This window comes from Heptranchias perlo, chromosome 4, assembly GCF_035084215.1.
Source record: "Heptranchias perlo isolate sHepPer1 chromosome 4, sHepPer1.hap1, whole genome shotgun sequence".
NCBI lineage: Eukaryota > Metazoa > Chordata > Chondrichthyes > Hexanchiformes > Hexanchidae > Heptranchias > Heptranchias perlo.
In genome coordinates, this window is record NC_090328.1 from 55,308,568 (window position 1) to 55,336,227 (window position 27,660).

The following is a 27,660-nucleotide window of genomic DNA, read 5'->3' on the forward strand; positions in this document are numbered from 1 at the left end:
CATGAACCATGTGTGCAGGGGTTATCCCTTGTCCCTGAGGAGCCAGCCCTTGCGGGTATTCGGTGTGTGGAAGAGGGGCGGGCTGTTGGACTCCCGGTGGATGAAGGAATCGTGGCAGCTGCCAGGGTATCTGGTGCACATGTGAAGGAATCTCTTGCGGTGGTCACAGGTGCGCTGAGTGTTGATGGAGTGATAGCCCTTCCTGTTGATGAACAGTCCTGGCTCGTGTGGAGGTGCTTCTATTGCACCCATGGGAAGCCAGCCACAGCATGGACTCCCACTGCCCTCTCCGTCTGGCTAAGGTCATCCATGGGGAAGTTGACATGGTGCGAGGCCCTGCGAAACAAGCAGTCAATGACCTGCCTTATGCACTTGTATGCAGACGACTGAGAGACCCCGGTGATGTCCCCGGTGGCACCCTCGAACTATCCGGAGGCGAAGAAGTTGAGGGCAGTGGTGACTTTGACAGCAACAAGTAAGAAGATGTTGCTTGGGCCAACCGGGAGCAGCTCGGCATGAAGGAGGCTGCAGATGTCCGTGACTACCTGGCGACAGACTCTGAGCCTCCGTATGCACTGCTCCACAGAGAGGTCCAGGAAACTGAGCCTCGGTCTGTCGACCCTGTGGCGAGGGTAGTGCCCCCTGCGACGCCACTCTCTCTGTTGTTGCCCTCCCTGCTGTTGTGCAGGTGCCTGTGGCGCAGCACTGTGTTGTGGAGCTCCATGTGGTGGAGGTGGACGGCGTGCACATTCTCGGATGAAGTGATGAATGCAGCCATGGCGCCCCCCCATCCTGAAGGTGTGAGTTTGAGGGTGTCCGTAAAGTAGGTAAATGTGTTTGCACGGCAGAGTTTAGGGTATAAATTAATAATTTTGAGTGGAAAGACAAAGGTGTTGCAGCCAAAATTTTGTCTGAAGTGACAGAGTGCCCTGCCGCAATAAATGAGGTATTTCCCCCAACTGTCAAAAAATCCTTTGCATCTCCCACTGGCTGCTGACTGAAACACATCTGCTCCAACAGGGAGTGTTTCCCACAGCAAGGAAACACGCTGAGGATTCTTCAAAATTGCACCCCTGCCAAAATCTCCAGTCAATAAGGTCTGTCAAGTACCTGAACTACCTAAATAACTATCATCCTGCCGGCTTTAATTGCTGGTGGGAGGCCCGATGTGGGAGCCGCGCGCACATCCGAACGCGTCATTGGGGAACCTGGAAGTGCGCGGGTTGGAGCCAGGCTCCGAATCTGCTCTGGGATTCCGCCATTTTCGGAGCCCCCCCCGCCCCCAATGCACCCGCTTGGCCATCCGAAAATCGGCCCCCAAATCTGGGACTTTCTGGTCTATTTGGCTTTGTATCAAGCAAGTTTACCCCCTAAAAATTTTGGAAGCTTGATTTTTTCCATTAAGATAAAAGTTAGCACAACTCAATTGATCGTAGCTGATCCATGCTGTACATTATTTGTAAATGAATTATGAATAAATATACTTTTAGCAAAATATACTCAATTTGGACTTTGAATATTTATTGAACAATCCCTACTAAAATAAGCACAAAATAGTGTTACACTGGGTATATGGGGTATAACAGTAAAACAGCTGACGGTCACATTTTCAATAAAACATGTACTTTTATCATAAAGCATAATCTTTATACATCTGCAAAATGCTACTAAAGTACTACTTTGCTAGTTACACAACTAAATTCTAATCAAACATAAAATTTTAACACCGTAAATAATGAATACATGCATCAGCATTTAACAGTCAGAAACTGGAATAGTTCAGAACAAGCAGGAAGGCCTGCATGGAAGGAAGAGCTACGAAGAGATTAAAATATTTCTTAAGGTGGGCTTTCAGACCATATCAAACACAGCAGCATCTCATACTTGGTGGTACTATATGATTTTGTTTAAAAGGGAGCAAACACAAAATAGCAAACATCCTTTTCTCTCCACTTTTCCCCTCAGTTCACAACCAATATTTAGACCTTTTGTTCTTCAGCAAAAATGAAGGATAGCTTTTCTGGGCAAATAAAACCAAATCTGGGATAAAATGGACACTGCACCAGCTTTGATTCCATAATGAGCTATGCAGTCAATTATATTTACCATTCAGCTCTAAAGTATTTTCTTGTAGGTTGACAAATGTTACACGATCATATTTGGTATGAGGAGTCTGAAGGTGTCAGTTAATTTGTTATTACATGTCATTTATAACTATAACTGCTTACCTGTCAAAGAGGAAAGCCTATCAGTGATTGGCACAGGCCTGTTAACTTCAAGACAAAAGGAAGTTGGCACTAGGAATCATATTCTATTGACTTGGTGTGAGTTCATCTACTTGGCTCTTGGAGCCAATAAAATTGAAAAATGTTGGCTCTAATTTATTGAATTGTGGCAAGAAACGAACTGCCTCCCAAAGTAAAAAGAGACTAAGGGTCAGCAACTCCTACTTTTGGCAATGTATTCTTCTGCCATCCATTTGCTGTCAAAGAAAGGGTCTTCAAATAGCAAGTACTTCTTTCTCAGCACACTTCACATTATATTCTATGGATATGGCCCTAGCTTTTTCCCCCAATTACCACCTTACTTTCAATCACCTAGTTTTGAAATTATTGGAACATGTGGATTACTGTAGTGTACTTTATAGTCACGTTTAATGCATTTTATCCATTAAGGACATCATTCAAAATAACAAAATGCCTGTCTCAACCTACAGCTGAGTATTTAAAAATGTATTTTTAAAGATTTATTAAAACTACAAAAGAAGTACTTAAAAGGGAGAAAGTAATTTAAAAAGGTAAGGTTGCAATGCTGCAATTGTCCCTTTTTCTCTGAGGCACTGTCATGTACCCAGTTTGCTGCAACTTAACTCTCCAGTCAGCAGGTACTGCTCCTAGCCTAATAGATCCAATATGAAAGCCACCGAACATTCAGAAACAAGTCACTCCGGTCCAAAAAAATGAAAGCAATCAGAAAAGCATCAATACCCTCTCAGAACAGGGAAAATAAAAATAAAATCCATCAGAGCTACCTTGCCAAGGAGCATGTTTCAAATCCAAAATAGCACCATTCATCAGTGTCTCATATCCCGTGGCAGCACCTCAATCACTTACCACAAGGAAACAATGCATTACATACTATTACAGTATTTCTATACATAAAATTTACATGGCTAAAATATGAGGTTACATAGGCGATTGAAGATTTCAGACATACGTTATGAACTAACAAGCTTAATACATTAAAATAAAATGTAAGGGACTCTCAGCCTTTGAATTCTATGAGTTAACAATGAGAAAGTGACATGTAAAAGAGGAAGCTATTTGGTTGTAAACTTCCAATGGAATAATGGAAGACAATATGTTGCATGGTACGACCAGGCCTGAAGGCCCACCTGTATTGGTTGTAAACATTGTTGTTCACAGTGTGTGTATTTTAGTGTTTCCAGTTTAGTAAATCTGCTGTGTGTTGTTTTCTGGTAATATTGTCCATGGTACAAATCAGCCAGGTTCAGAGTCCCTTCAATTTGTTTTAACTAAAAAATTTAAAAAATAAACACAAACAAACTCTGAAACTGTGCCACCTCATCAAAACCCATACACCAAGTCAATACACATGGAAGAATAATGATTGGAGATGGAGGGACTCCATCTTCTTTCAGCAAAACATCAATCTGCCTCCATTGGAGGAGTCAGGTCCAAGACTTTGGTCTTATTGTTCCCCTTCTTGAAGCCAGTTTTTTTTTCTGGTGGGAGATATGAAGCATTCCCTTTAATGAAAACACATTATATTAAACTCAAACTATTTATGTACAGCATAGTTCCTAAGAATCAGATCTTTATATTACAACATTAAAAACGGCACAAAAAATTATACATCAGGAAGGATTGCAAATTCAAGCATTAATTAAAGAGGAACCTTTACTTTTACATTCATCACAACAGAGAAAGTGCACAAACCATCCAATAATTAATCACTGCCAGTACAAGAAATTTAGTTAAAATTAATTGCATCAACAAATACATTTTGATGAATATGGCCTTTACCCCAACAGTCTTCCCAGCCCAAGTTTTAAAAGGCAGCATATCGCTACCACTATACAAGAACAGCATAAAACGTATTTCTCCTTTGAGTGACGTTCCAGAACCTAAATTTGCTGAACATTTGAAAAAAAGAATCCTTTCATATCAGTGGCTTTCTTTTCATTTTACTGCTTCATTCATTCGTTAGCCATGGTTCAACAGCAGCGTTTCTACCTCGGAGTCAGAAGGACATGGATCCAAGCCCCACTCTACAGACTTGAGCACATAATCTAGGCTGACACTTCAGTCCATACTGAGGAAGTGCTGCACTGTCGGAGGTGCTGTCTTTCAGATGAGATATTGAACTTAGGCCCTGTATTCCCTCTCAGATGGGCAGAAAAGATCCATGGCACTATTTCAAGAAGAAAAAGGAAATCTCCCGGTGTCCTGGCAAACATTTCCCTCAACCAGTACCACAAAAACCAGATTCTGAGGTCATTTATCTCATTGTTGTTTGTGGGACTTAAACAGTGCAAATTGGCTCTGTGTTTCCCTACAATTGCAACAAAGCACCAAAGCACTTCATTGGTTGTGAAGTGCTTTGAAATACACAGAAGTTACAACATGGAAACAGGCTATTCGGCCCAACCAATCTGTATTGGTGTTTACCCTCTACATGAGCAAATAGTTCTAATGACATTTACACACCCTGTTCCCATGTACCATCAACCCCTTTTCCTTCATCCAATCTACTCTTGAATGTTGATATTTGTGTGTGCCTCAACAACTAACCCAGGAAGTGAATTCCACAGCCTCACAACTCTGTGTGAAGAAGTTTCTCCTGCACCCTGTTCTAAATCTCTTATATTTAATCTTGTCTCAATGGGCCCTCATTTTAAACCCCTCAACTACTGGAAAGTCTGCTTCTATCTACCCTGTCCCATTCTTTCATAATTTTAAACACTTCTATCATATTGCCCCATAATCTGTGTTGTCCAATAAAAAAGTCATTTTTACCAAGTTTTTCTTTGTATTTGTGTTTCTTCATAACAAGCAGAATCCTAGTGATTTTGTGTTGTATCCTTTCTAGAGCTTTAATATTCTTCCTATACTGTGGACCTCAATACTGCCTGTGAACCTGTACCCCCAAATCCCTCTGCTCTTTCACAGCATCAAGCCTACTTGCATTCAGAATATAATTACTGCTGTTACTTTATTTTACCAAAATGCATTACATTGGAAAATTATGGGTTAATAAATGACAGCCAGCACGGATTTGTTAAAGGAAAATCGTGTTTGACTAACTTGATTGAGTTTTTTGATGAAGTAACGGAGAGGGTTGATGAAGGTAGTGCGGTTGATGTTGTGCTTATGGACCTTCAAAAGGCATTTGATAAAGTACCACATAATAGGTTTGTTAGCAAAAGAAGCCCATGGGATTAAATGGGCAGTGGCAGCGTGGATATGAAATTGGCTAAGAGACAGAATGCAGAGAATAGTGGTGAACGGTTGTTTTTCAGAATGGAGGGAAGTATACAGTGGTGTCCCCCAGAGGTCGGTATTAGGACCACTGCTCTCTGATATATATTAATAACTTGGACTTGGGCATACATGGCATAATTTCAAAGTTTGCAGATGACACGAAACTCTGAAATGTAGTAAACAGTGTGGAGGATAGTAACAGACTTAAGGAGGACATAGACAGACTGGTGAAATGGACAGACATATGGCAGATGCAATTTAATGCAGGGAAGTGTGAAGTGATGCATTTTGGTAGGAAGAATGAGGAGAAGCAATATAAACTAAATGGAACAATTTTAAAGGGGGTGCAGGATAGAGAGAGCTGGGGGTGTATGTACACAAATCTTTGAAGGGGGCAGGAGAAGTGGAGAAGGCTGTTAGAACAGCAAACTGTATCCTTGGCTTTATAAGCAGAGGCATAGAGTACAAATGTAAACAATTTTACAACACCAAGTTATAGTCCAGCAATTTTATTTTAAATTCACAAGCTTTCGGAGGCTTCCTCCTTCCTCAGGTAAATGTTCAGGCTGAACATTTACCTGAGGAAGGAGGAAGCCTCCGAAAGCTTGTGAATTTAAAATAAAATTGCTGGACTATAACTTGGTGTTGTAAAATTGTTTACAATTGTCAACCCCAGTCCATCACCGGCATCTCCACATCATAGAGTACAAAAGCAAGGAAGTTATGCTAAGCCTTTATAAATCACTGGTTAGACCCTGGCTGGAGTAATGTGTCCAATTCTGGGTAACACACTTTAGGAAGGATGTCAAGGCCTAAGAGAGGGTATAGAGGAGATGTACTAGAATGGCACCAGGGATGCGGGACTTCAGTTACGTGGAGATACTAGAGAAGCTGGGGTTGTTCTCCTTAGAGCAGAGAAGGTATGGGGAGATTTAATAGAGGTATTCAAAATCATGAGGGGTTTAGCGTAAATAAGGAGAAACTGTTTCCAGTGGCAGGACACAGATTTAAGGTAATTGACAAAAGGACCAGAGGCAAGATGAGGAGAAACTTTTTTACACAGCGAGTTGTTATGATCTGGAATGTACTGCCTGAAAGGGTGGTGGAAGCACCTTCAACCCCCCCCCCGTACCGCTGCCAACCCGTCACCATTGCAAAATCAAGCCCATGGTTGCAAAATGACCAAGGTTGGGAACCAAATATTCCAGGGTACATGACAATTAGAAAAGACAGGCAGAATGGAAGAAGGGGTGTAGCCCTGATAAAAGGATGACGTAAGAACAGTGGTGAGAAAGGATCTTGGCTTGGAAGATCAGGAAGTAGAATCAGTATGGGTGGAAATTAGAAATAACAAGGGGCAGGAAACACTGGTGGGAGTAGTTTATAGGCCCCCTAATAGTAGCTATGCCGTTGGACAGAGTATTAATAATGAAAAAATAGGAGCTTGTAACAAAGGAAATGCAGTCATCATGGGGGACTTTAATCTGCATATAGACTGGTCAAATCAAATTGGCTAAGGTAGTTTAGAAGATGAGTTAATGGAATGTACTCGAGAAGGTTTCCTAGAGCTATACGTCATGGATCCAACCAGGGAAGAGGCTATTTTAGATCTTGTATTGTGTAATGAGACAGGGTTAATTAGTAATCTCACAGTAAAACAACCTCTGGGGAAGATAGAATTTCACATTGAGTTTGACAGTAACGTACTTAAGTCAGAAACTAGAGTCTTAAATTTAAATAAAGCCAATTACATAGGTATGAGAGGCGAGTTCCCAAGGTAGATTGGGAAATTAAAGAGTTTGGCAGTTGAAAAGCAATGGCAAACATTTAAAGAAATATTTCAATATTCTCAACAAGTATACATTCCATCGAGAAATAAAAACTCCATGGGAAAAGTGATCCACTCATGGATAACTAAAGAAGTTAAGGAGAGTATTAGATTGAAAGAAGAGGCCTATAATGTTGTGAAAAAGAGTAATAAGTCTGGGGATTGGGAGAGTTTTAAAAACCAAAGGACAACAAAAAATTGATAAAAAGGGAGAAAATAGAATATGAAAGTAAACTAGCAAGAAACATAAAAATGGATTGTAAGAGCTTCTACAAGTATGTAAAAAGGAAGAGAGTAGCAAAAGTAAACATTGGTCCCTTAGAAGCTAAGACAGAAGAAATTATAATGGGGAATCAGGAAATGCCAAATGCGTTAAATAAATATTTTGTATCTGTCTTCACAGTAGAAGACACAAAAAGCATACCAGAAATAATGGGGAACCAAGGGGTAAATGAGAGTAAGGAACTTAAAACAATTAATATCAGTAGAGAAAAAGTACTGGACAAACTCAAGGGACTAAAACCCAACAAATTTCCTGGACCTGATGGCCGATATCCGAGGGTTCTAAAAGCAGTGGCTGCAGAGATAGAATCATAGAAGTTTACAACATGGAAACAGGCCCTTCGGCCCAACATGTCCATGTCGCCCAGTTTATACCACTAAGCTAGTCCCAATTGCCTGCACTTGGCCCATATACCCATCTTACCCATGTAACTGACCAAATGCTTTTTAAAAGACAAAATTGTACCCGCCTCTACTACTGCCTCTGGCAGCTCGTTCCAGACACTCACCACCCTTTGAGTGAAAAAATTGCCCCTCTGGACCCTTTTGTATCTCTCCCCTCTCACCTTAAATCTATGCCCCCTCGTTATAGACTCCCCTACCTTTGGGAAAAGATTTTGACTATCTACCTTATCTATGCCCCTCATTATTTTATAGACTTCTATAAGATCACCCCTAAACCTCCTACTCTCCAGGGAAGTAAGTCTCAGTCTATCCAACCTCTCCCTATAAGTCAAACCATCAAGTCCCGGTAGCATCCTAGTAAATCTTTTCTGCACTCTTTCTAGTTTAATAATATCCTTTCTATAATAGGGTGACCAGAACTGTACACAGTATTCCAAGTGTGGCCTTACTAATGTCTTGTACAACTTCAACAAGACATCCCAACTCCTGTATTCAATGTTCTGACCAATGAAACCAAGCATGCTGATAGTGGATGCATTGGTTGTGATCTTCCAAAATTCTCTAGATTCTGGTCCCAGTGGACTGGAAGGTAGCAAATGTTACCTCGCTATTCAAGAAGGGAGGAGAGATAGAAAACAAGGAACTACAGGCCAGTTAGCCTGACATTGGTCGTCGGGAAAATGCTGGAATCCATTATTAAGAAAGTGGTAACAGGGCACTTAGAAAATCATAAAATGATTAGGCAGAGTCAACATGGTTCTATGAAAGGGAAAGCATATTTGACAAATTTATTAGAGTTTTTTGAGGATGTAACTAGCAGGGTAGATAATGGGGAACCATGGGATGTAGTATACTTGGATTTTCAAAAGGCATTCAATAAGGGGCCGCAAAAAGGTTGTTACACAAGGTAAGGGCTCATGGGGTTGGGAGTAATATATTAGCATGGATAGAGGATTGGTTAAAGGATAGAAAACAGAGAGTAGGGATAAACAAGTCATTCTCAGGTTGGCAGGCTGTAACTAGTGGGGTGCCGCCAGGATTGGTGCTTGGGCCTCAGCTATTTACAATCTATATTAATGACTTAGATGAAGGGACCGAGTGTAATCGATCCAGGTTTGCTGACGATACAAAGCTAGGTGGGAAAGTAAGCTGTGAGGACACGGAGTCTGCAAAGGGATATAAACAGGTTAAGTGAGTGGGCAAGAAGGTGGCAGGTGGAGTATAATGTGGGGAAATGTGAGGATATTCACTTTGATAGGAAGAATATAAAAACACAATATTTTTAAATGGTGAGAAACTATTAAATGTTGATGTTCAGAGAGACTTGGGTGTCCTTGTACAAAAAAGTTAGCTTGCAGGTACAGCAGGCAATTAGGAAAGCAAATGGCATGATGGCCTTAATACAAGCGGGTTGGAGTACAAGAGTAAGGAAGTCTTACTACAGTTGTACAGGGCTTTAGTGAGACCTCACCTGGAGTACTGCATACAGTTTTGGTCTCCTTATCCAAGGAAGGTTATACTTGCCTTGGAGGTGGTGCAACAAAGGTTCACTAGATTAATTCCTGGGATGAGAAGGTTGTCCTATGAAGAGAGGTTGAGTAAAATGGGCCTATACTCTCTGGCGTTTAGAAGAATGAGAGGTGATCTCGTTGAAACATACAAGATTATGAGGGGGCTTGACAGGGTAAATGCTGATAGATTGTTTCCCCGGCTAAAGAGTCTAGAACTAGGGGGCATAGACGCAGGATAAGGGGTCGGCTAATCAAGACTGAGATGAGGAGAAATTTCTTCACTCAGAGGGTTGTGAATCTTTGGAATTCTCTGCCCCAGAGGGCTGTGGATGCTGAGTCATTGAATATATTCAAGGCTGAGATGGATAGATTTTTGGACTCTAGGGGAATCAACGGATATGGGGATTGGGCAGGAAATGGAGTTGAGGTCAAAGATCAACCATGGTCTGATTCAATGGCGGAGCAGGCTCGAAGGGGCCATATGACCTACTCCTGCTCCTATTTCTTACGTTGTTATGTTCTTATTAACTGTTGTTATACTTTTGCACTTGTAATTTCTGCACTATGCTCATTTTCAAAGCTTCCACAAAGTCGTTTATTACAAACACAGAAAACATTATTGGAACTTAGAGGTGTTGTCAACTGAGTCAGTCCAATAACTGTTTCTCATAAAAATTCTGCTTCAAAGCATGCAGCAGACAAGTTGCTACCTTAATAAACTGATCACCTTGAGCAACATATGCCAGAAGCAGCAGTGGCCCTGGATAAAAACTGAACAGTAAATGACTGAATAACTCAAATGTATAGAATATGAAATACATATGAATACGAAAAGTTAAAGGTAGTAATTTCATCTCAGGGTTTAGGACATGTTCATAAACTGCTCAAACTTCATTCAGTTTCAGGTAAACTGATTTCCATAGAATTCCAAGATTCCTTATCAATCACTCGCTGACATCTAATGTTCCAGAACAACATCCAACTTTTGGTTACATTTTTAGCAAATATTATAGTAAAGAGGAGTAATACATACTAAAGTTAACACAACGTGCTACACCCTCAATGTGGTCTGACCTTATAGAATTTCTCCTGCTGTTCAACCACTCAGTCTGTGCTGTGGCAAAGCTTCACCTACAGAACATTGAAAAACAGGATGGCAGTGCCAAAACAAAAACATTACTGCCACCATCCTCTATCTCCCAACCTCCTGCTTGTATCCTGGCCAAGCGTCATGCAGTTTCACTGGGACGTACCTCTTTTCAGCACGGTTCAGACAAGAAGAAAATACTGCGGACACAAGCTGTACTAGCCTAGGCACAGCTTCCTTTTGAAATTTTTTGATACTTCTTGCTTTAACATCAACAGAGGCTACACATGAAGTAGGTTCCATTAACATCACTTGAACGGAAAGGTGGACGGGAGGCTTGAAATTATAGTGGCTATGTTAATTCATTACCATAAATTTAAGCATGGAACATAGCAGCAACTAGATGTTGTATACTGGCTAGAGCTGAGTATTAGAAAATGCAGAATGAAGAAAACCTTAAGTGGATCTTCTCCTGCTTATTCCCAATTCTATAAGTTTGTAAATGTTTCTAGCAGCAAACGGGAGCAAATTATTCAAAGTTTGCTGACGATTCTGTTCCTATTTGCCACTAGATACAAGAACACTTCATTGATGTATATTGAGTATGATTTGCCAGGAAGTGAGTTAAACCGAGTGGCCTAAGCTTTACACTGCCCCCCTCCTTTGATTGGGGCACATTTCCAGTGGGGTGGGACTTCCACCTGCCCTGGAGATACCCCACTGACCCCAGCTATATTTACAGTCCTGTAGTGATTTAAATGCAGCTCCTCAGCCTTTGCTGGGGAGTCATGCCGGTCTGGGGATGAATACTTGCTGTGGCAGCGCATGTTGTTAAAGCAAGAAGTAAAATAATGCTTCAAAAGGAAGCCTTGAATGTGCTAGTACAGCTTGTGTCCATAGTATTTTCTCCAGTTTGAACTATGCTGAGAAGTGGTAGGTTCCAGGGCTCAGGGTTCTATCACAGCAAGAGGAAGAGGTGAATTAGCTGTTAATTTTTTTTTCCCCACAGAAATATTTTAATTTCAAGTATAGAGCTCCATCAGAAACAGCACAGGCCTCTCTTCCCTTCATGCTCCTCGGGCCTCTCTGCTGGACACTGGCGTCTCACAGCATTCCTGCAGTGTTTTCATTATTTGCATATGGATGAGTATTATTTCCTGACAAAACCAGCCCCCAGAAAACAGCTCATTGCCAAATAGCTGTCCACCTCCACCTGCTCCAGAACAGCTGAAAAATCACTGGTTGGGGGGGGGGGAAGCCTAGGCCAGTAATTTCATCTCTGGGTTAATGGAGAGTTCAGAAACTGCTCAAACTTCACTCTCAGTTTCAAGTAATCTGAATTTCCCAGATGCATTTACTGCCTTAAGACCCAATATTATACAACTTTTAATGATTTTTGGTTACTTCTTTACCAAAAAAACTTCGAGATGTGGGTTTAAGCCACACCAAAAATGAAAAATCCAGACTCTAGTCTCTGGTACTGTTGATTTAAAAAAGACAGTGAAATATGTTAGAGGGAGGGGAACAAGCTGTATATAAAAGGGGAAACATTTTCCTGGAACTGGTTTCCAAATATTTCATGCTTTTCTAAAAATGCACTTGAAAACTTTCATACACCAGAACTGTGCCATTCCTTTGCAATCTCTGTCCTCTGACCATCTCATGACAACGCCTGCATGAAAAGTAACAAAGAGTGCAGTGAAAATGTGTCTAATTCGATAATCATCTGAGTCTATGAAAGAGAAGTCTCGGGTTTGAAGCTAATTTATGACTCTGAATAATCAAATGATGTTGTGAGAGGCAGGCTAAAATCTGGGCTAACATCCAAGAGGCATTGTGCTGTGCAGTTCCTTCCAGCTGCAAAAACATTTTTTTCTTGAATGCTTTCCACCGTAAAAAGGGTTTAAAATCCCATATGGTCAGAGATTATTGATTCCTCTGTAGAAGAGGAAGTACAGCTTGTTACGGTGGTACAGTGCGACTTTTCTGTACTAGAAAGACAAAGATCAGTTTGTTTAGGGAAGATGAGTCTGGAGGAGCCTTGTCCTCAACAGCATACATTCCACATATGGAACAGACAAGAGTTTTATTGAATTAACTGTGACCCTTTGTGTCATAGCACATGAAGAACACATTTAGCCCCTCGAGCCTGTTCCACCATTCAATTAGATCATGGATGATCTGTATCCTAACCTCATCTACCCACCTTGGTTCCGTAACCCGTAATACACTTGCCTAACAAAAATCTATTAATTTCAGTTTTGAAATTTTCAATTGACCTAGATTCAACAACTTTTTGGGGACAGAGTTCCAGATTTCCATTACCCTTTGTGTGAAGAAGTGCTTCCTGACATTACCCCTGAACGGCCTAGCTCTAATTTTAAACTTTTGCCCTCTTGTTCTGGACTCCCCCACTTGAGGAAATAGTTTCCCTCTATCTCCCCTATCAAATCCTTTAATCATCTTAAACACCTCAATTAGATCACTCCTTAATCTTCTATACTCAAGGGAATACAAGCCGAACCTATGCAACCTGTCCTCATAATTTAATTCTTTTAGCCCCAGTAACATTCTGGTGAATTTGCGCTGCACCCCCTCTAAGGCAAATATATCCTTCCTGAGGTGCGGTGCCCAGAACTGAATGCAGTATTCTAAGTGGGGTGTAACCAGAGCTTTATATAACTAACATAACTTCCATCCCATTGTATTGCAGCCCCCTTGAAATAAAGGCCAACATTCCATTAGCCTTTTTAATTATTTTTTGTACCTGTCCACTAACTTTTAGAGATTTTTTTTTTACTTGGGCCCCAAAATCTCTCTGCAGCTTCACAGTTCCTAGTTTCTCACCCTTTAGAAAATATTCTTATCTTTCTTTCTTAGTTCCAAAGTGGATGACCTCACACTTCCTCACATTGAACTCCACTTGCCACAGTTTTGCCCACTCATTTAATCTATCAATGTTCTGTTGCAACTTGCTACTTCCATCTACACTATTAACTATGCCACTTAACTTGGTGTCATCTGCAACCTTGGATATATGGCTCTCTATTTCTTCATCTAAGTCATTGATAAATATAGCGAAAAGTTGAGACCCCAGTACAGATCCCTTGGGGACCCCACTAGTCACACCCTGCCAAATGGAGTATGTACCCATTATTTCCACTCTTTGTCTCCAACCTTTGTCTCCAACCTCCTAACCAATTCCCTACCCATGTCAATAGGGTGCCCCAAATTTCATGTGCTCTCATTTCTGTTAACAGTCTTTTATGTGGAACCTTATCAAATGCCTTCTGGAAGTCCATATAAATAACATCCACATCTTATGGATACTCCCTTATCTACCATGCTAGTTACCTCCTCAACTAGATTCATTAGACATGGTTTACACGTTACAAATCCTGACTTACCAGTTACAAATCCAGGTACTAAATATCTGGAAAATTGAGTTTTTAATAATCTTAGTTTTATTTTTGGCGAATTTTATGCTAACTAAAGGTCATGGTCCAGATGCAAAATAAAATTCCCCCTATTCTGCCCCAAAAGAGAACAAGTTTCTGGAGGAATCTAAAGCATGCCGTAAAAAGACAGTTACAAAAAATTAAGCCATTTAAAACCAGTCATTTTTTGGTCACCCGTCCTACTACCTTTCTCTTTGGTTCGGTATCCATTTTTTCCCATACGCCTCTGTAAAGTGCTTTGGGACATTTTTCTACATTAAAGGCACTGGGGGTGAATTTCCACGGGGGTTCTCCTGCTCATCTGCCGTACCTTCGGTGGATGACGTCAATGAAAACCTTAGAAAAGTGGCATAAGCAATATTTACTTAGCTTGCCAGGGTTTCGGTGGCTCTTCCACCAAAGTGTAGGGCAAACGAGCAGGAGAATCTCCATGGATATCCACCCCCACTATGCAAATGTAAGTTGTTGTTACTATAGTAATCTCAAGGCAACCTATTGGTCTTTCATCCAGAAAAGATCTGCTAGGATGATGTATCCCTTGGGTTCATCTTTGGTCAGTGGAAATTAAGATGAACATGATACGCATCCTCAAAATCAAAATACTGCAGATGCTGAAAATCTGAAATAAAAACAGAAAATGCTGGAAATACTCAGCAAGTCAGGCAGCATCTGTAGAGAAAGAAACAAAGTTAACGTTTCAGGTCGATGATCGTCAGAAGTTGAAGTCAATGGAAATGAAAATCGGGGGGAGATGTACAACGGGCGGCTGATTTGATTTCGGCTGTTTTACACTATCACCCAAAGTCAAAGTTTCCCCTAGTGAATGCTGAATTTCTGAACTAGTAGGACAGGAAGCACATGTAAGTAATAACGCAGCCTGCTTATTATTTACTGTTAATATTACTGATTTTGATTTTAACTAAATGAATTGAGTTAATTGAAGCCTCAACTGAACAGATAATTTGTTGGCCAAATAAATTGGTTCAATAAAGTGAACTTGACAACTAACAGAAATGGGAGATCAGTAAATAGAATCCAAGTCCTCAAGCATATTTTTTGAATGCATTTATTTGTAATCTGTGGTTCCCTGGATGGATGTCCAGGCCAAGGTTTGTTAGCTTTGGAGCAATGCCTTGCTTGGCAGCATGTGAACAAAACACTTTGAGCAAATCAACGGTGCCTCCAAAAGGTGACAGCTACAATGTATTACGCTCACACTTAAATTTCTTACCGAAGGAACACTTCCATCCTTGTAACTGGTCTTCAGCAGTCTCTAGATGACATGGGTGACACCAGGTCAAAACTTTGCCAGGCCTTACAAAAAAAGAGAAGATAAACCGTATTATTTTCTGAAGCAAATATCAAAATAATAGCAAAAAGCCATAAAGTTAATCCATTTTACATGACTGAAAATGGCAGATATCTATAAAACATTTATTGGATACAATTTAATAATATGCAAACTTTAGTGACTGTTACAGCACACAAATGGAGATGCAACAAACATTTTGTGGGCTTTGAAACCTTGCGCTTTATGTGTTTGAGCATTCAGAGTTGTAGGGAACACGTCATGCGATGGGAAAGTACAATCAGGGATGGGGTACCATGAAGTAACGACATTTCAAACCTAATATAGGAACATCAAAGTCATTATAAACAAATGAAAACAACTCATGATCTACGTAACAGGAAGGGATGCTGTTCTGTGGTTTCAAGTCAAGGGCTCAAATTAGTGCATTAAGCATTTTGCACTTTATTTTGTGATTTACGTCTAAAGACACTATCACCAAAGAAATTTTAGCCAATGTTTAATGCAGTTACCTGAACTTCTGTTAGCTAAAAACAGTCCTTTACAACAGAAAAGAGGCCAAAAAATATTAACATGCTATCTGAATCGGTAGTTGGAGCAAGCATTAAGCTACAAAAAATCTCTGGCTTGCCCTCTGAAACCCAGTACAATGCCTTCAAGTATTTCTATGCTTCTGGAAACAACAACAGTCAAATTCATAAAACACCCCTTCTCAGTTACCTTGGCGACACCCTGTTATGCCACTTAATATGAAAAAGAAAGGCTTCTCATAATGTGTAGCCAAAACTTATGGAATGCATCATGAATGGAATGAACCCAAAATGTAGTAATAGCCTACTAAAGTGTATTATTACACTTAAAGTTCCGTTATGGAATACCACATCACACCCATTGATCTAAAAAGTGAGAGCCCCTGAACTAGTTGTGAAGGAATTTCTATAAATGCTTTGCTACAGATGCATTATGTGGTAAGGGCATTTGCCTAAACAACAACAACTTGCATTTATATAGTGCCTTTAACATAGTAAAACGCCCAACGCGCTTCACAGGAGCGTTATCAAACAAAATACGGCACCAAGCCACATAAAGAGATGTTAGGAGAGGTGACCAAAAGCTTGGTCAAAGAGGTAGGTTTTAAGGAGCATCTTAAAGGAGAGAGAGGTAGAGAGGCGGAGAGGTTTAGGGAGGGAATTCCAGAGCTTGGGGCCTAGGCAGCCAAACTACCCCTTCTAGTCCCCTCAGGATCTTATATGTTTCAATAAGATCACCTCTCATTCTTCTAAACTCCAGTGTATACAGGCCCAACTTGTCCAACCTTTCCTCCTAAGATAACCCCCTCATCCCAGGAATCAGTCGAGTGAACTTTTTCTGAACCGCCTCCAAAGCAATTATGTCCTTTCTTAAATAAGGAGACCAAAACTGCACACAGTATTCTAGATGTGGTCTCACCAATGCCCTGTACAACTGTAGCAAAACATCTCTACTTTTATATTCCATTCCCCTTGCAATAAATGACAACATTCCATTTGCCTTCCTGATCACTTGCTGCACCTGCATACTAACTTTGTGTGATTCATGAGAAATAGGAGGGGGCCAAGGATTGATCCTTGGGGGACTCCAGAGGTAACGTTGCGGGAGCGGGAAGTGAAGCTATTGCAGGTGATTCTCTGGCTACGACTGGATAGATAAGAATGGAACCAGGTGAGCGCAATCCCACCCAGCTGGATGATGGAGGAGAGGCGTTGGAGGAGGATGGTGTGGTCAACCATGTCAAAGGCTGCAGACAGATCAAGAGGATGTGGAGGGATAGTTTACCATCGTCACAGTCACATAGGATGTTATTTGTGACTTTGATAAGGGCCGTATCAGTACTGAGGTAGGAGCGGAAATCTGATTGGACGGATTCAAATATGGAGTTGCGACAAAGATGGGCAGGGATTTGGGAGGCGACAACACGTTCATGGACTTGAGAGGAAAGGGAGGTTGGAGATGGGGTGGTAGCTTGTAAGGGCAGAGGGGTCAAGGGTGGTTTTTTGCGGAGGGGTGTGATGACAGCAGATTTGAAGGGGAGGGGACAGTACCTGAGGAGAGGGAACCGTTAACAATATCAGCTAACAGGGAGGGAAGTTGGGTGGTCAGCAGTTTAGTGGGAATAGGGTCGAGGGAGCAGGAGGTTAGTCTCATGGTTAAGGTGAGCATGGAGAGAGGGTATGAGGGAAGAAAGGAGAGAAACTGGAGAAAGATGCGAGTTCAGGGCTAAGGCAGGGGGGAACCGTAGGGGAAGTTTGGCTTAGTGGGCTAGGGGAAGGGAGGGAAATGGCAGAGGCAGCTGAACGGATGGTCTCAATCTTAGTGACAAAGAATTCCACGAGCTCCGTCATTTCAGGTGGAGGTGAGGGTGGAGGAGGCAGGGGAAAGGGGTTTAAGAAGATAGTTTGTAGTGAAGAAGATAGTTTGTAGTGCCAGGTGATCCTGGAATAGTGAGCAGTTTTGGCAAAGAGCAGGACTTGATAGTGCTTTATGTGGTCCAGCCAGATCTGGCGATGAACGGCCATACCAGTTATCTGCCATACACGTTCGAGTCTGCGTCCCTTGGTCTTAAGGGAACGGAGATGAGGGCCATACCTGGGGGAACAACCAGGGTGAGAGAGAGTAATGGTTTTAATGGGGACAAGGGCATCAAAGGTAGAGGTGTGGGTGTGATTGAGCAGATCGGTAGCTGCAGAATTGTTGCAGTGAATGGAGGGCCAAAGGCTAGACAGTTGGGAATTTGAAAGTACCGTTGTAAGTGACTTGGAGGAGAGTTTTTTCCACGGGCGGACACAGAAGGATTGAGGGGGAAGGGGGATGTGGGTGGAGAGGGATACAAGGAAGTGATCAGAGATAGCCTTATCCGTGATGTACACAATGGGAGTAGGGAGGCCACGTGAGATGGCACGGTCGAGGGTGCGGCCGTGAATATGGGTAGTGGAGTTTATATGGAGGGAGAGATTAAAGGATGATAGGAGGGCACTGAATTCAGAGGAGAGAGCGTGATAAGTTAAGATGGAGGTTGAAATCACCAAGAATGAGAAATCGCTCGGTGCAGAGGCTGAGGGAGGAAAGCAGTGACGATATCGCGGTGAGAAACTTGGCGTGGTACTTGAGTGGGTGGTAGAGAACAAGGATTTTGAAGGAGAGGTGAGAGAGGTGGAACAAGATGAGATGCAAAAAGGAGGAGAAGGTGCTAGAGGAGTAGGGGGACAGACCAAGGTGTGATTTGGTGATAAGGGCCACACCACCACTGCGGCGGTCTGGACGGGGCAAGTGGTGAAAGATATAGCCAGGCAGGGAGGCTTCATTAAGGGGGAAGGTAAACAACTGGAGTGGTGCCAACACAGCACATGGAAAAGATGCTGCATCTGCAAAAGAATTACACTACAGTAACTTCCTGTTTAAATAAAACATCAGCTGAGTTATCTTTTTTTACACTGAGAAAATTTAGCATGGGCAACACTCATCTCAGTACAGCAGTTATTAACAAGAAGAAAAAAGGTACATTACAGTTCCATAAGGATTAATTCCAGAATATAGCTACAGCAGTCCAGCCAGTTGTCTGCAGAAAACTTCACTGATGTAATTCTAAAATTCAATCCAGGCCTGGATGATATCAGGGGAACACTGAGGAAGTAAAAATATAGAGTGTTGGCATTTTGTTAGATGCAGTACAGGGAGAGCATAGTAAAGAGGAAGAGTGCAGCTGCAATGAAATCCATCCCATATGGAGAAGCATGTTGCATGCAGTAGAACTCCAGGACTAAGATAAATCGCTAGGTATAATTTGTAGTCATTTCATCCCAAATTGTCTAGTTTTACACAAATATCAGAGTGTACTTCAAAGTTTAAAGCTGGCTTTTTGGCATAACTGAAAAGGCAACATTGCTCATTTCATTTACTCATTTATTACTGTTGTCGTACAATTTAGACATGTCTAGTTTTCATAATGGAAAGATCAGTTTTTAAAAACTTATACCAACATCATGGATAGCTGGATTTAAAAATTTATATTCAAAGCTGTACTCAATATCTACAAAAATGGAAAGCTAGATTTCCAGAAGTCTGGGCATCACAATCTTACACACAGCCCTGACTTCGTAGCCAGAAATCAACAAGAGCATGCACTTATATTGCATCTTCAACTTAAAAATTGTTCCAAGGTGCTTACCAGAGATGTGAGGAAAAACAGACACTAAGCCAAAGAAGGAATGATTAAGGAGTAACCAAATGCTTGGTCAAAGAGATGGGTTTTGAGGAGGGTCTTAATTTAGAGTGAGGTGAATGGGTTTAGGGAGGGAATTCCAGAGCATGGGGCCTGGGTTGGTGAAGGCATGGCCGCCAATGGTGGGCCAAAGGTGGGGGGCAGGGGTGCACAAGAGGGTGGACTCAAAGAAAAGAATTTTAGGGAGAGGAGGAGAAATTGCCGTGCTGGATAAGGAGGGACAAATCTATAGAGGGATTTAAACACAAGGACAAGAATTTTAAATTTGAAGTACTGGGAGTACAGGAGTCAATGCGTGTCATTGACAGGTATGATAGGTAAGTGGGATTTGGTGCTGAATAGGGTATGGGCAGCAGAGTATTGGATGAGCTGAAGTTTGCGGAGGTTGGAATATGGGAGGCCGGCCAGGAAAGCACTGAAGTAGTTGAATCTGGAGGTGACAAGGGCACGCACAAGGGTTTCAGCGGCAGGTGGGCAGAAGTGGCCGATGTTATGGAATTAGGCAGTCTTTGTGATAGTGAAGATAAGGGCCCCGATATTTACGGGGAGGTGGGGAGGGTGCGGGGGAGGCGGAATAACCCGGAAAGGCCGGGGACACGGAGATCCTGACAAACTTAATGGCAGGACCTCATTCTCATTTTTTCTTCCGTTTCCCACCTGGCAACTGGCCAAATTGACAGCCTGGCCGGGTGCCAGGTGGTAAAACCAATGACAGGAGGCCACAGCTGGGACGGTCCCTGGCAATTGGGAGGGAGAAAGGTCAGCGCTTGGGGTTGGGGAGGGAGGTCAGCCGCGATCACGGCATGGAACGGTCGGCAATCGGGGTTTGGGGGGAGAGGGGAGTTAGGCCATCGTGGGAGTGGAGGGGGGGAAAGATCGGCTGCAGGGAGAGAGAGGACTTCGGGGTTGTGGGGGGGAAATCAGAGGTCGGCAAATGCAGCTGGGGGGGGCGGGTGGGTGCGCGGGAAGAGAGTCCGTGATCGGCAGAGGGGAGGCCGAAGGCTTCCTTGAGGGGCCAGGGTGAGCATTCCTGGCACACAATGCGTGCTGGAAAAGGCACTTATCTTGTGAAGCTGGCAGTTCCCGCCTCCCTTTCACTGCCAGCTTTTCTGACCTCTGGGAAACCTGCGCAGCATTTGTAAAGTTTAAATCAGGCTCTCAATTGCACTGTTGGAGTCCGATTTAAAATATGTTAATGAAGTGTCCTGCCGATGTCACGAAACCCACTGCCGTAAAAATGGCAATGACGCGTGCATGGTGGTTGGGGTCACATTCCCTGTTTTTCATTTTTAAATGGAGGATTACAAATATTACACCCCCTGTTCAAAAAAAGGGGAGAGGGATAAACTTGGTAATTACAGGCCAGTCAGCCTAACGTCGGTGGTGGGGAAACTTTTAGAGACAATAATCTGAGACAAAATTAATTGGCACTTAGAAAAGTATAGACTAATAAATGAAAGTCAGCACAGATCTGCAAAAGGAAAATTATGTTTGACTAACTTGAGTTCTTTGATGAAGTAATGGAGAGGGTTGATGAGGATAGCGCAGTTGATGTTATGTATATGGACTTTCAAAAGGCATTTGCTAAAGTACCAAATAATAGACTTGTTAGCAAAATTAAAGCCCATGGGATTAAAGGGACAGTGGCAGTGTTGATACAAAATTGGTTAAGGAACAGAAAGCAGAGAGTAGTGGTGAACAGTTGTTTTTTCAGGCTGGAGGGAAGTATACAGTGGTGTTCTCTAGGGGTCGGTATTAGGACCACTGCTCTTTTTGATATATATTAATGACCTGGATTTGAGTATACAGGGTATAATTTCAAAGTTTGCAGATGACACGAAACTCGGAAATGTAGTAAACAATATGGAGAATAGTAACACGAGGACATAGACAGACTGGTGAAATGGGCAGACACATGGCAGTTTTGAATAGGAGTGGGACAGTGTCTTTGGAGAAAGAACTATTTACAGTATCAGCTAACCTGGGGGCCAAGAGGGAAGATGGGTGGTCAGCAGACTAGTGGGGATGGGGTTGAGGGAGTAGAAGGTCATCTACAAGATAAGCTTGGAAAGGACATGGGGGAAGATGGGGAAAAACTAGACAGTGAAAGGTTCATGGCTAGGGTAGAGGGAGGTTTGGCTTGGTGAGCAAGTGGAAGTGGGGGGGGTGGTGGTGGGGGAGTAGCAGAATGGACGATCTCTATCTTGGTAACAAAGAAGTCCATGAGCTCCTTACACTTATTGCTAACAATGATGGTTGTGGGAGTAGGATAGAGAGGTTTAAGGAGGCAGTTGGTAGTATAGAAAAGGAGCTTGGGGTTATCTTTGCCCACAAGGATGTCCCTGGAGTCAGGGCAGTTTTGGCAAAAGAGAGTGAGGCCTAGTAGAGCTTTATGTGCTTGAGCCAGTTCTGATGATGTAAGGCTAAGCCAGTTGCACGCCAGGTACACCCACATCTGCATCTCTTAGACTTGAGGAAGCAAAGATGGAGGCTGTTACAGGGGAACGACCAGGATACAAAATGGTAAACATTTCACTAGGAACAAAGGCATCGAAGATGGAGGTGAGGGAGTAGTAGAGAAAATCAACACCAGTTCAAATCCTAGGCTCAACTGGTATTCATACACATGCTGGGCATTGTATATTCATTGCCATTTCTCAGTATTGCTAAATGAAGCATCTTTGAACAGAAGAGCACCCACATCTCTAGAAAAAGAAACTCCTCTCCTGTAAATAGAGTCATAGAGTTATACAGCACGGATAGAGGCCCTTTGGCCCATCGTGTCCGCGCCGGCCATCAGCCCTGTCTACTCTAATCCCATATTCCAGCATTTGGTCCGTAGCCTTGTATGCTATGGCATTTCAAGTGCTCATCCAAATGCTTCTTGAATGTTGTGAGGGTTCCTGCCTCCACAACCCTTTCAGACAGTGAGTTCCAGACTCCAACCACCCTCTGGGTGAAAAAGTTCTTTCTCAAATCCCCTCTAAACCTCCCGCCTTTTACCTTGAATCTATGTCCCCTTGTTATAGAACCCTCAACGAAGGGAAAAAGCTCCTTAGTATCCATCCTATCTGTGCCCCTCATAATTTTGTACACCTCAATCATGTCCCCCCTCAGCCTCCTCTGCTCCAAGGAAAACAAACCCAATCTTCCCAGTCTCTCTTCATAGCTGAAGCGCTCCAGCCCTGGTAACATCCTGGTGAATCTCCTCTGCACCCTCTCCAAAGCGATCACATCCGTCCTGTAGTGTGGCGACCAGAACTGCACACAGTACTCCAGCTGTGGCCTAACCAGTGTTTTATACAGCTCCATCATAACCTCCTTGCTCTTATATTCTATGCCTCGGCTAATAAAGGCAAGTATCCCATATGCCTTCTTTACCACCTTATCTACCTGTTCCGCCGCCTTCAGGGATCTGTGAACTTGCACACCAAGATCCCTCTGACCCTCTGTCTTGCCTAGGGTCCTCCCATTCATTGTGTATTCCCTTGCCTTGTTAGTCCCTCCAAAGTGCATCACCTCGCACTTTTCCGGGTTAAATTCCATTTGCCACTGTTCCGCCCATCTGACCAACCCATCTATATCGTCCTGCAGACTGAGGCTATCCTCCTCGCTATTTACCACCCTACCAATCTTTGTATCATCAGCGAACTTACTGATCATACCTTTTACATTCATATCCAAGTCATTAATGTGGACCACAAACAGCAAGGGACCCAGCACCGATCCCTGTGGTACCCCACTGGCCACAGGCTTCCAGTCACAAAAACAACCTTCCAATGCTTAATCAGAGAACATTCTTGGTGGTGCTTCAGACTTCTCTACTCCTGTTAGATAAGCAAGTATGGTTCCAAGAAAAAGCGAGGGCATTAAAAAAGCATGTTTTTAAAATTGTATTATCAATAGACTCACAACCTAATTTATTATACTTTAATTCAATCATTTGTTATAAACTGGATAGCCAGGTGGTGAAGGATAGAATACTAGAGCCTAGTCTTCTGTTGCTTCCAAGCCTTTATTCACAGAGCTCCACATTACACACACCACACCCTAGATCAGCTCTCTTATAAATGGATACAAGAGTTCCTAATTGAGATGCACCACCTGAATACAATTAAAACTAATTGATATAAATCACATGGATACAATTAACATCATTTATCAGAATGGCTTTCATAAACATAAGACAAAGGGGCCAACATTTCTTTGGCCGGAGAGAGAAGAACCTGGGCGGATCACCTACACGGTGCCAAGAATTTGGGACAGAAGTTGGATCGGCCGGGTTTCCATTCCATGTGAAACAGTGACCCAAATTCCAGTGAGTGGGGAGCAGCTGGCAAGTTTTCTGCTGGCACTCTCTAAGTCCACTGTCAGCTTAGGGGATATGTCCAAGGGCATACTTGGCCTGACCCAGGAACTCTGGCCAGCACACCCTTGTTAGGCCCAGTAGGCATGGTTTCCATTGTGGGCCTTGTAAAGACCCCAGAAATGCCATATCAATTTTAGAGGTAACTGATAACCTTCTGAATGGAGACACTTTGGACATGATTTTTACTCGGAGCCAGGTAACCCACGCATCCACAAATATTCCCATGGAAAACCCGGAAGCGAATTGGGTGCGTTACAATCTGCGATCATAATTCAGTTGAAGGTCATATTTGAGCTTTGACTTTTCCATACGCCAGGCAGCCAGGTCGGCTGTCTGTCGGCAGTGAAAGAAGCTGCAAATCAGAGAGGGGGATGGGAGGGAGAGAGAGATCATCAGGCTTGGAAAAAAATCGGGAGGAGGGGTGGGGTGGACGACATTGGAGGGGGTGGGGGTAGCCAGCATCGGGGATCAAGGGGCTCAACTAGCATCGACACCGGGCAGGTCAGCCAGCATTGGAGAGAGTTCCACCATTGTTGGGGGGGGGGGGCGCGGTTGTCGGCCGATTGCAGGTGTCCTGTTGACTGGGTGAGCTTGTTGGGCCTGGAAGAAGAAGCACTCCTGTTCCTCTGGGCCCACAAGCAGTGCAATAGTCATTGACACCTCATGGATCCGGCCCTTCTTGCCTGCTTTCACCCAAACAGCTAAGGTTAAATTCATTTAAGTTTTCCAATGCACAAAATATTAAGTACCTCAAGTATTTCAATGAGGTGTATTGCTCCTTTAAGTACCGGCCTGCCGGCTTTAAGTGGAGGTAGGACTTCCTGGTGTCTGTTGTGCACGTGCATACAACCCTGCCTGGGTTAAATCCAGAAGTGAGAGCATTGGAGCCGGGATGCTGACCCACTCCAAATATCTACTATTTTGACTGCCCACCCGCTCCTTTGTTTCCCTGTAGGGAAAGTATATTTTTTTACTTTAAGTTTTTTGCCCTTCAAAGGCGTTTGACTCTCCCCATTGAAGCAGTACAGTACCCACTCCAGTTTTCCAGGACCTCATTGGGGTGGGCACCTCTACAGACATGGGACAACCTGCCTAATTATTAAAATGACCCCATCCCCAGGATTTTGGGTGGGGGCCAATATACACTGCAACAGGCAGCCTTTCCACTGCAGTTCCTAGTGACAGAGCAAGGACCTGGAATTTCAAGGCATAATAGTTTTAAATTGACTTTGAATACCAAAGATTTATTTAATTCTAATGCAAAGCAACAATTAAACTTTTCAAGACTGCTTCCCTTATTACTGCTATGGCATTATCCCCTTACTTTCACAGCAATGCTATAAAATAATTTAACAGGACAACACATTTAGGTTAAAGAACATAGGTCCTGAAATTCTGCAGGGGTTCTCCAGGTCTCTCGCCGTAAATTCATTGGGAAACTGGCAGAAAGCCCAGGGAAACAGAGCAAACTGCTATGCATAGTATCATAGGAGGCCATTCAGCCCATTGTGCCTGTGCCGGCTCTTTGAAAGAGCTATCCAATTAGTCCCATTCTCCTGCTCTTTCCCCATAGCCTATACATTTTTTCCCCTCAAGTATTTATCCAATTCCCTTTTGAAAGTTACTACTGAATGTGTTTCCACCACCATTTCAAACAGCACATTCCAGATCATCACAACTCGCGAATAAAAGTTATCTGTTTTTAATACAACGGGTCATTCTCTGTCTTTCTCTTCCTTTCGGATGTTTATCCCTCTCTCTCTCTGTCTTGTGTTCTGGACGTTTGTATATTCGGTGGTCCTGTAGGTAACACCTCTCTGTCTGAACACTTTGATTGTCTTGACAACGGGCAGTTGGAAAGATTACCTGTATTCACCAGGTATTGTTCTCTGACTATAAATGTGAAACGTTCAAGGATTCCCACACTCACCTGACGAAGGAGATAATCTCCGAAAGCTTGTGATTTTCAAATAAAATTGTTGGACTATAACCTGGTGTTGTAAGATTCTTTCTATTTATAAAGCCCAGGATCCCATATGCTTTTTTAAACAGCCTTCTCAGTTTGTCCTGCCACCTTCAAAGATTTGTGTATGTGCACCCCTCTGGTTCCTGCAGTCCCTTTAAAATTGTACCATTTATTTTATATTGCCTCTCCTCATTCTTCCTACCAAAATGCATCACTTTACACTTCTCTGCGTTAAATTTCATCTGCCATGTGTCAGTCCATTCCACCAGTCTGTCTATGTCCTCCTGAAGTCTTTACTGTCCTCCACATTGTTTACGTTAACAAATCCGTGCCTTAGTAACAATGCAGTCATTCCGTAAGGAGTGCTTCAGTTTTTATTGTTCCTTTAATATCACAAACAAAAAAAGACAAATAGAAGTCCCTGCCTTTTATTTGTTAGGAACATTGGGAGCTTGCTATGGATGGCCCAGGGTTTATTTTAAAATTTGTAACAGTATATTATAGGTGTGTTGCTATTACTCTGCCAACGTGCTTAAAAGTATGAATATAAATCAGTTCCCAGCTTTATACTAATGCCGACTTTTTCCACTAACATCAATGAACTTCACTATCATGATTTCTTTACTGGTAAGCCCATCTGGTTCAAATATACAATTTAGCAAATACTGAATCCAGTTCACTCACAGTACTAAACAATATGCTTCACATCTGCAAGTTAAAGCTTTGTCAAACATTGTAGTTTTAAAGCACTAGTCTAGTGTAAACGTTGTCTGCCGGTTTTTACATCAAAATGTGGAATTAATCAGCGCCTGAATAGATGTTCTATTTTATTCAAATGTTGTCATTTAGCAGCTTGCCCGTTTAGGGACATGTACAGAATTAACATATTTTAAAGTGATTGTTTACTGTGCATTGCTTTAAGATTAAGAAAAATCAAAAATCATGAGTTGCATTAAAAAAATGCTTCTACCATTTCAGAAAAATTTCATAAAGCTTTTTCACATACTTACCAAACATTATTTTTGCAGTGCAAATTTAATCATATAAAAGAATGTTGTGCAAGAAGTTACTGTATCATATTCAGCCTACCCTCATTCCTGTGGAGGGCATAAAGAATGTACATTTTTTTGCACAGCACTCCTTTCAAAGGGCGGTCTGTCAGCCTCTGAGGTCATCCAAGGACAAGTGCAAGAACAGACGCGAATCTATCCAATATATCTAAGCACCATGGGTAATGGATTCAGGCTGCAGGTGGTAGGGAACATTCAGCTGCAGCTCCTCAATCTGGCTTAGTGCCAAGATGGTAGGCTTGCCAGAAGTTCAGGTGCATTTCTCTGTTTTTCTTTTAGAAAATAAGCAGCTTTTTTGAAAACATAAATTACAGTTTATTTCTTAAGTACCATTAGCAGTTAGTCACTTTATTATAGGGCTCTTCCTTTAAGGGAGTATGGTCTCAGTAGACAATTGTCTAGGTATTCATAATCAAGTATTTTGTTCAGGTGCAGGTGTACTACTATCAAGACACAATTAGCTGAGGAAAACAGCATGGTCTATAAATTCGACCATACTGTGCCCATTTTTCAGACGCTAACCGGCCTACTGAGCCCGCAATATGACAAGCAGGAGATATGCGGCATTTCCAGCCGGAGGTGCACCGCCTGCCATACTGGGAAAAAATGTCTT

At 42.5% G+C, this 27,660-nt stretch overlaps 1 long non-coding RNA gene across 1 annotated transcript in view; it reads right to left on the reverse strand.

Annotated features, from left to right (window-relative positions):
- Positions 1 to 1,500: 1,500 nt before the first annotated feature.
- The window catches only part of LOC137320497 (uncharacterized), a 40,856-nt gene continuing 14,696 nt past the window's right edge, over positions 1,501 to 27,660 (reverse strand). Inside the window, exons 3-5 of the long non-coding RNA XR_010962558.1 lie at positions 18,928 to 19,044; positions 15,307 to 15,389; positions 1,501 to 3,769 (exon numbers count right to left, since the gene is read on the reverse strand). This is a non-coding gene — a long non-coding RNA (uncharacterized lncRNA). The remainder of the gene's footprint in view (positions 3,770 to 15,306; positions 15,390 to 18,927; positions 19,045 to 27,660) is intronic.